Below are 9,349 nucleotides of genomic sequence, written 5' to 3' on the forward strand. Positions count from 1 at the left end.
ATGGAACTAGAAAATATCATCCTGAGTGAGGTAACCCAATATCACACACACACACACACACACACACACACACACACACACACACACACACACACAGCCACAAGTATACAATATTGATGAAGCCAAGAAGTGCATGCTGACAGGAACCTGATACAGATGTCTCCTGAGAGGCTCAGCCAGAGTGTGACAAATACAGAGGCAAATGCTAGCAGGAAACCGTTGAACTGAGAATGTTTTCCTCATTGGAAGAGTTAGAGAAAAGAATGAAGGAGCTGAAGGGGCTTGCAACCCCATAAGAACAAACTATACCCGAGCTGGAGAACCGGAAAGATGGCGGAGGAAGGGGAAAGAAAAAAGATCCCTTTGGTTCCAGAAAATCTCCTGAAAAAGAGGAAGGCTTATCAAGCCCTCAAAGCCACTCAGGCAAAGTAGGCTCTTTTGGCAAAGAGAGAGAGAAAAGGGAAGGAATTCCGATTTAGACGACTAGAATCTTTCGTGCATGATTCCTGGCGGCAGCAACGTGACAAGGTGTGTGTCCAGCGACTAGAAGTGAAGCCGCGCACTTTGGAGGTCCCTGATAAACACTCCTTGGCCTTTGTTATACGCATGGAAAAGATTGAAGGAGTGAGTTTATTGGTAAAGAGCACCATCATGAAACTTGGCCTGAAGAAATTGTTCAGTGGCGTCTTTGTCAAGGTCACCCCTCAGAGTATGAGAATGCTGCGCACAGTTGAGCCTTATGTGACCTGTGGATTTCCAAATCTGAAGTCTGTCCGAGAACTCATCTTGAAACGTGGACAAGCAAAGATTAACAATAAGACTGTCCCTCTGACCGACAACACAGTGATTGAGGAGCACCTGGGGCAGTTTGGTGTCATTTGCCTGGAAGACCTCATCCATGAAATTGCCTTCCCTGGGAAACATTTCCAGCAGATCTCTTCATTCTTGTGCCCTTTCCACCTCTCTGTGGCCCGTCATGCTACCAAGAATAGAGTGGGCTTCCTCAAGGGGATGGGCTCACCTGGCTGCCGGGGTGACCGCATCAACCAGCTCATCCGGCAGCTCAACTAGAGCAGGAGCAGGTTTTCCAAAAGCATGAATTGGAAATGCTTTTGTTTGTATAAAATTACCAAGTATCTTCAGAGAAGATTATTTTTTGCCTTCAAAAACTGAAGGAAAGGGCCAGGAGAACCACAGTAGGGTGTGCGAGCATCGAAGACATTTAGCATGGACTAGTTCATGGAACAGGACGATTGTTCTCCAGTTGGCTGCCCGTCTCTTAGATCCACACAAGCTGTGGAGGAAAGAAATGCCCTGCCTTCCTTCTATCTTAGTGTTTAATGTTGGGTGGGCGACTAGCCCAAGTATCCCTCCCACACCCTCCAAGACTCTTAAAGCAGTGGGGCAGACCAAAGGGCACACTTGAATCTGGATGAAGAGGGTCTTGGTTTTACTTTTTATTTTTGTCAGAGATATGGCCTTGTGTTTGGTTTGTTCAATACTACGTCTTCCTGTGTGGCCCTGGCTAGCCTTAAACTCCACAGCAGCCCTGCCTCCGCCCCGCCCTGAAACCCCACCCCCACCCCCAGCTGCTGGTGTATAAGCCTGGGGGCTTGTTCCTCAGGGAGAAAGGCAGCTAGAAATGTGACAAAGGTGGTGCTCAGTCTTATGTGAGGCCACGTTACAACCGCTTTGGAACCTCTGGGGCTTGCTGCCCTTGATCAGTGTAACAGCATTTGTACCCTGACCTGCAGTGACAGTCCTTTCCTGTAGCTCAGGATTTAGAAAAACACAAGCATAAATTCATACATTGTGCTTGGAATTCCACGATGGTGACACACACCCTCTTGGCACCTGGAAGCCTTTTGTGAGGACAACCTGCTTTTCTATGCACATTGGTCTGTGAATCTAGGCTTGTTCTGTGCTACAGGAGGGGACTGAAGTTCAACCACTTGTTTCCTACTACAAACTAGCTGGGCCTGGTGGCACACACCTTTAGTCACAGCACTTGAGAGGCAGAGGCAGGCAGATCTCCAAAGTTCAAGGCCAGGCAAGCCTGTTCTACAGAGTTCCAGGGTACCCAGGGCTACACACAGAGAAAATGTTAAAGACCAACAAAAACCAATAATATGAAGGACTGTTGTTTTTAAACTGCCCACTAAACTTCGCCCTTGGCTTAAGGAAAAAAAAAAGAACAACTATACCCACCAACCATAGCTCCAAAGGACTAAGCCACACACACACACACACACACACACACACACACACACACACACACACACACATATCAGTTAAGAGCAATTGCCATTCTTTCAGAAGTTTGTGTGAAGTTCTCAATACCCAAATTTGGCAGGTCACACCCAGCTCTAAGTTATGCTCCAGGAATACCCCTGTGTTATATACACAGAAATAAAAAGAATGTTTTCATCATGAACGAGAGTATGAAAAGATTAGAAAAGCCAGAGTTCAGGATGGACCAGGGCAAATGGTTTCTTTTCTACATGACAAGACTGATACTCTCATGAATTCACAGGAGCTATAGTCATCTGTACAAGACCATTATAAGATCAAACTAGTAAACATTCTATCATGTATTAGGCAGGGATTAATGAGCCCTCACCTATAAGAAGCTATTTGATATTTCATGTATCATATGAATCTCCTTTTAGTACAGTAGGGTGACAGTCATTCTTCATATTTTATGAAAATCCTAGTTGTATTTTTACTTTTAATGAGGAAATACATTACTTCAAAATATTGAAAGCCAGCATATTCAAAGTTTTGGATTAACTTATGAGTATAAAGGAAGGAGTTTTGATTTTTCCAAATTATTAACACTTTATTCTCTGTTTGTACATGCAGTGTATGTATCTGGTGGTACACCTGTGTGTGCATGTGTTTATAAATGAGATTGGTTTGGGGGCTCTAAATACAGGTCTTCATGTTTGTAAATTAGAACCTTTAGCCACTGAGACACATCCCCAGCTCCACATAATGTTTTGACTCTAAACTGATCACTCAAGTACTCCTGTGCTAAAAGCATGATTACCAGCTAGTAGCCTAAACTACAGGACTAAATCATTTATCTCAACTATCTTGTCATAATGACAAAGGGTGGCTAGAACAATTTAACACCACAGGAAGCAAGCAAGTTAGCTGACTTTTAAAAATCTCAGTAAAAAGAAGAAGTTGAAGAGAGGGGAAGAGAAAGATTAAGGTGCTTGCCATGCAGAGACAATTAAGTGAGAGAAGAACTAAGCATAAAATATGCACTTTTTCTGAAAATTGAATACAATTTTTACTTGAAAAAGAACATTCAACGAAGTGGAAAACATTCCATATAAATATCTCAGCTTCTTCCGAATTGTAATTTTAATTGCTAACATGAATGTGGAACCTGATTTAGCACAAAAATGATAATTGACCATCATCTTCTCTTGTTTTCATGATCATTCTTGCAATACTGAGTATAATTTAAAAGTTATTCCTCCACATGGTATAAGATAAGTTGAAACATACCCACAAACACCCTCAAGGAATTGTTGAAGTGTGATACTGCAATACATGTTAATGTGGTTAATGTGGCTATATTTGCAAATAGGGAGGTTTAAGCTAATGGAGATTAGGTTGTTAAGGTGTGACTTCAACCAATATGGTGGCTAATATTGTCCATTTGGCAATATATAGAATCAACTAGGAGAGATAAACCTCTCATTATATCTGTGAGTTAGTTCCTATACTGTATCAGTCAAGATGAGAAGAACCACCCTAAATATGGAGAGCATCACTCCATGTGTTAGGGTTCTAAATTGAAAAATGAGAGAGAGGGGGAGAGAAAGAGAGAGACAGACAGACAGACAGACAGACAGACACACAGACACAGACACAGACACAGACACAGACACAGACGCAGACGCAGAGCATGTTAGCTGAGCATCAGCATTTACCTCCCTCTGCTTCCTGACTTGAAGCCATCTCTTCAATGATGATCCATCGAAATTTGAGCCAAAGTCATTCCTTCCTTGAGTTGCTTTTTGAAAACATAGTATTACATCAGTGAGAGTAATAACTAATGTAATCCAATGTGTTTAGTCCACTTTGTAAAAGACAGGAATTTCAATGCAGATATAGATGCCCAGACAGGGGGCAAATGATGTGAAGATGAAAGGAGCTTGCCACATGCAATCCAAACCTGAGTGCTTGCAACGCTAGAAGGAAACAAAGAGCAGAACCTAATTTAGGATCCAATCCTACTAATGATATATTGATCTTATGTTTCCAGACTCAAGAATTACAAAAGGAATTTCTGTTGGGTTAGTTGAACAGTTAGTAGTATTTGTGATGATAGTCCCAGAGCCCAGTACAGATCTCATGCTTGTTCTTTGTCCTTGGTACTTTATACATTAAAAAGTACTGATAATAATCTCAACTGTCTCAGAAAGCCAACATTTTCAGACCCATGCTTCCAATGTACTTGAAGATTTGACTATACCTCACGGTGTCTTTTTAAAGATCAACTTTTATAGTATATGTGTGTGAATATGTTCATAAACATGTTAGTATTGATGTGCATGTGTATGTGGAGTCACAGACCAACTTGTCACATGTTCCTTAACAATTACCCTCCCCCTTATTTTTTTGAGACAAATCTCTTACTGAATTTCAAACTAACTGATTGGATGGATGGTGAGCTTCAGAAATCAGACTGCCTTTGCCTCACCAGAGCTGAGGTTACAGATGTGCACTCTTATGCCTTTTTTAAATTAATGTGTGTGCTAAGAATTTTAGCTTGTGTTCTCCAGTCTGCTCAGCAAGCATATTACTAATGAAGCTCCTCCCCCATGTGAATCTGTTTTTAGATTGAGTTAGTCATATGAGAAGAACCATTGCTCCATTCTGGGAATTACATGCATCTCTGTTGTGTTTTCCTTTCATCCCTTGTCTAAATCTGCCCACTGCAATGTCTCTACAATCTTGGTACCAAAAGAAAAGTTGATTTAAGTCATTGTGTTAGCTCTCAGGAACAATCTGCACCTGTTTTTTCATAATGCTGTATTGTGAAACCATGAATGGACAAATTATTATCACTTTCTAGTTGCTTTGGAAATGTTGGATAGTTAAAAAATAGTCTATGGAGCTAGGCAACATGCTTCATGTATGTGATCCTGGCCCTTCAAAAGCTGAGGTAGGAGGGTTGAATTTAAGGCCATCCTGGGCTACATTGCCAGGTTATATTTTTAAAATCAATGGTCTGCAGACAAAAATGCAGCACATTCTGATGCTGTGTCAAAAATAAAGTTTACTAAGTTGTATTTATGATTTCTCTCTCAATAAAAGCAGAAACAAACAAACAAATAAACCCCACATGTTTACATTATACTCTACAGCACACAACTATAAAAGTAAATAGCAATGGTATATGTTGTATCTAAATCACAGATTTCACATCAAAGAAAATCACAAACATATTCAAATTACATCTATGAGTATGTGAAACAGGTTGGGAAGCCACTTATATTCATGCATGTTGTGGCTTGAGCCAAAATGGCCTCCCATAGACTTATGCATGAAATTCATGGACCTCAATGTTCTTTGTTCATTCAGAGGTGATATGACAGGATAAGTTCACCTCATCAATGGATTTACCTATGGGAAGACTACAACAGAATAGGCTATTGGCAGAAATGTTTAGGTGCCAGATCTTAGTTTAAAGAATCAAGAAGGACTCAGACCCTTCCAGAGTATATTTTGCTCCAGGTATATGTTTCTGTATCTGTCTCCCTTTCTCTTTCTTTTTCCTCTCCTCTTTCCTAGGTTCCATGGAGTGAAGAAATTTGTTCCAAGATACACTCTACACCACCATGTCCTACCTCACTTGGAGGTAAAGAATGAAGTCCATTGAGCACAGAAACCAAAAGCCAAATAAATCTCTTCTCTAAGAGAGTATATTTTCTTAGGGTATTTTTCGTGGTAGCAGAAATTTTATCTTTCTGTGTAAGTATCTGTATGTCTACCTTGGCCCTTGTTTATTTCTGATCTTATAATCTAATTTATAAATGTTTTCAGAAATGCTTAATGGTCACTTTATTTCCCAAACCTTAATGTTAGAGAGATACATTTGTGCAAATGATATAACTAAACTTCACTTTTGAAGTTAGTGCTCTGCTGCTTACATGGTCCTCCACATTGGTTTCTGGCTTACCCACCTGTGGAAACCAAGATCCAGGAAAAGGTGAGGGAGGTGAAGTCACTGACTCAGAACACTGACTGAAAAACCAGCATACAGTGCAGATCTACTGTGCTGCACAACAGCAAGTGTCTTTGTCATCATCATCATCATCATCATCATCATCGTCGTCGCAGTTGTCATTTATACAGTTCCACTTTGGATCAAGATTGAAACTGACATGAACTCTAGAGTACCTAACCATCCCATTGTCACTATTAGGAGGTACTAGGTTTCCAGCATACAAGAGTCCTTCCATAACAACAAGAAAATTTTCCGCAGAATCAACCATATAGAGCTCACAGAGATTGAATCAACAGCCAGGGAGCCTATATAGGTTTGTACTAGGTCCTCTGCATATGTACATATATACATATTCATATGCATACATATACATGTGTATATGTATTATGTATACAGGTATATGTGTATATGTATATATAATTTCATATATGCATATATATATATGTAGTGGTTGTGTAGCTGGGTGTTCTTGTGGGACTCCTAACAATGGGAATGGGGCTGTCTTTTGCTCTTTGCTTATTGGAGGACTCTTATACAGGGTTACCTCATCCAGCATTAATATGAATGGTTAACCAAGTCTTATTGCAATTTGTTAAGCCGTGTTTGGTAGATATCACTTGAAGGCCAGCATTTTTCTGAAGGTAAATGGAAGAGAAGTGGATCTGAAGGGGAAAGGAGGTGGTAGGGAGGGACTAGGTAGAGAGGAAAGAGGGAAAATTGTGGTTGGGATGAAATATACTAGAGAATTTTTTAAAGAAATATATTTTTAAAGAAAGGAACTGTCTTATATAAAAGGATAGGTCAAAGCATTCCAATTGTATGGAACAAGGAACCAAATATGAATAACTAGCCTAACTAACAAACTAGACTTTAAACAAAAACTATCAGAAATATCTATTTATCAGAAGAGATAAATATGGAATTCCTTATCAAGGACAATTAACCAAGAAGACATTACTATTTTAAACATACAAGTTCAAGTCTGGGGTACACAATTTCTTTAAAAGTTTACTACTGGGTTTAAAGACGCGATTAACATCAACCCGTTAATAGTAGAGAATTGTCATATCCAACTTTCTACAATAGACAGGCCATCTGGACAAAATTAAAGCAACATCAGAAGTGATTGACATACTAGAATAAATAAACTTAATACATATTTATACAACATTCTACTGGAACAAGTTGAGTAAGTGTTCTTGTGGTAGAATGTAATGGGTATACACCCAGGAGTGATATATCTGGGCCATGAGCTAGATCAATTCTCAATTTTCTGAGAAACCACAATATTGATTTCCAAACTGCTTGTACAGATTTGCACTCCCACCAGTAATGGATAGGTGTTCCTTTTTGCTCCACATCCTGGCCAGCATGAGCTTTCATGTGTGTCTTTGATTTTAGCCATTCTGACAGGTGTAAACAGAATCTCAGAGTCATTTTTGATTTTCATTTCCCTGATGTCTAAGGATGTCGAACATTTAAGTGTTTCTCAGCCACTTGAGATTCCTCTGTTAAAAATTCTGTCTAGATCTGTACCCCATTTTTATGTGAATTATTTGGTTTGTGTGATGTCTTGTTTCTTGAGTTCTTTATATATTTTGGATATCAGCCCTCTATCAAATGTAGGATTGGAGAAGATCTTTTTCCCAATCTGTAGGCTGTCATTTTGTCCTATTGTGTCCTTTGATTTACAGAAACTTTTCAGTTTCACTAGATCTTATTTATTTTCAATCTATGAACCTGAGCCAGGGGTGTTCTGTTAAGGAAGTTGTCTCCTGTGCCCAGGCATCCAACACTACTCTACACTTTCTTTTTAATCTGGTTCAGTGTATCTTGCTTTTGGTTGAGGTCTTTGATCCACCTGGACCTGAGTTTTGCCCAGGGTGATAGATAAATATGGATCAATTTGCATTCTTCCACATGCCAACTTCAAATTTGAACAGTACCATTTTCAAGATGCTTTCTATTTCCCATTGTATATTTCTAGATTCTTTACCAAAAGTCAGGTATTCATAGGTGTATGGATTTACATCTGTGTCTTCAATTCAATTCCATTGAACAACCTGTCTGTTTTTATACCAATACCATATGTTTTTTATTACTATAGCTCTGTGGTACAGCTTGAAATCACAGATGGTTATACCTCCAGAATTTTTTTTAATATATAATTTTTTAACTATTCTATTTTTTATTTTCCATTTTGTATTGTTTCATATTGTTCTTTGAAAGTCTGTAAAGAATTGTGTTGTGATTTTGATGTGGATTGTGTTGAATCTGTAGACATTTTCTTACTATATTAGCCCTACTAGTTGATAAGCATGGGAGATCTTCCATCTTCTGATATCTTCCTCAACTTCTTTCTTTAGAGATTGACTGTATAGGTTTGTATAAGTTTTGACTTGGTTGATCAGAGTTACACCAACATATTTTATATTATTTGTGACTCTTATAAACAGTATTGCTTCCCTTATATCTTTCTCAGCCTATTTACCATTTGTATAAAAGATGGTGTCTTAGTCAGGGTTTCTATTCCTGCAAAAAACATCATGACCAAGAAGCAAATTGGAGAGGAAAGGGTTTATTCAGCTTACACATTCACATTGCTGTTTATCACCAAAAGAAGTCAGGACATGAAGTCAAGCAGGTCAGGAAACATGAGCTGATGCAGAGGCCATGGAGGGATGTTACTTACTGACTTGCTTCCTCTGGCTTTCTCAGCTTGCTTTCTTATAGAACCTGGGACTACCAGCAATGGGATGACACTAACCACAATGGGCCCTCCCACACTTAATCTATAAATGAGAAAAAAACTTACAGTTTTATCTCATGGAGGCATATACTCAAGGGAGATTCCTTTCTCTGTGATAATTCTGGCTTGTGTCAAGTTGACACACAAAACCACTGAGTACAGAGGGCTACTGATTTTTTGAGTTAATTTTGTATCCAGGCACTTTGCTGAAGGTGTTTATCACACTTAAATGTTTTCTGGTGGAATTTTTGAGGTCACTTGTATATAGTATTATATCATCTATGAATAGCAACACTTCCATTTCATTTTTTCCAAATTTTATTGCCTTGATCTCCTTTAGTTGTCTTATT

General features: G+C 39.0%; 1 pseudogene; it reads left to right on the forward strand.

Annotated features, from left to right (window-relative positions):
* Positions 1-309: 309 nt before the first annotated feature.
* Positions 310-1,468, forward strand: Rpl7l1-ps3 (ribosomal protein L7-like 1, pseudogene 3; annotated as a pseudogene).
* The last annotated feature ends 7,881 nt before the right edge of the window (positions 1,469-9,349 follow it).

Source organism: Rattus norvegicus, chromosome X, assembly GCF_036323735.1.
Source record: "Rattus norvegicus strain BN/NHsdMcwi chromosome X, GRCr8, whole genome shotgun sequence".
Lineage (NCBI taxonomy): Eukaryota > Metazoa > Chordata > Mammalia > Rodentia > Muridae > Rattus > Rattus norvegicus.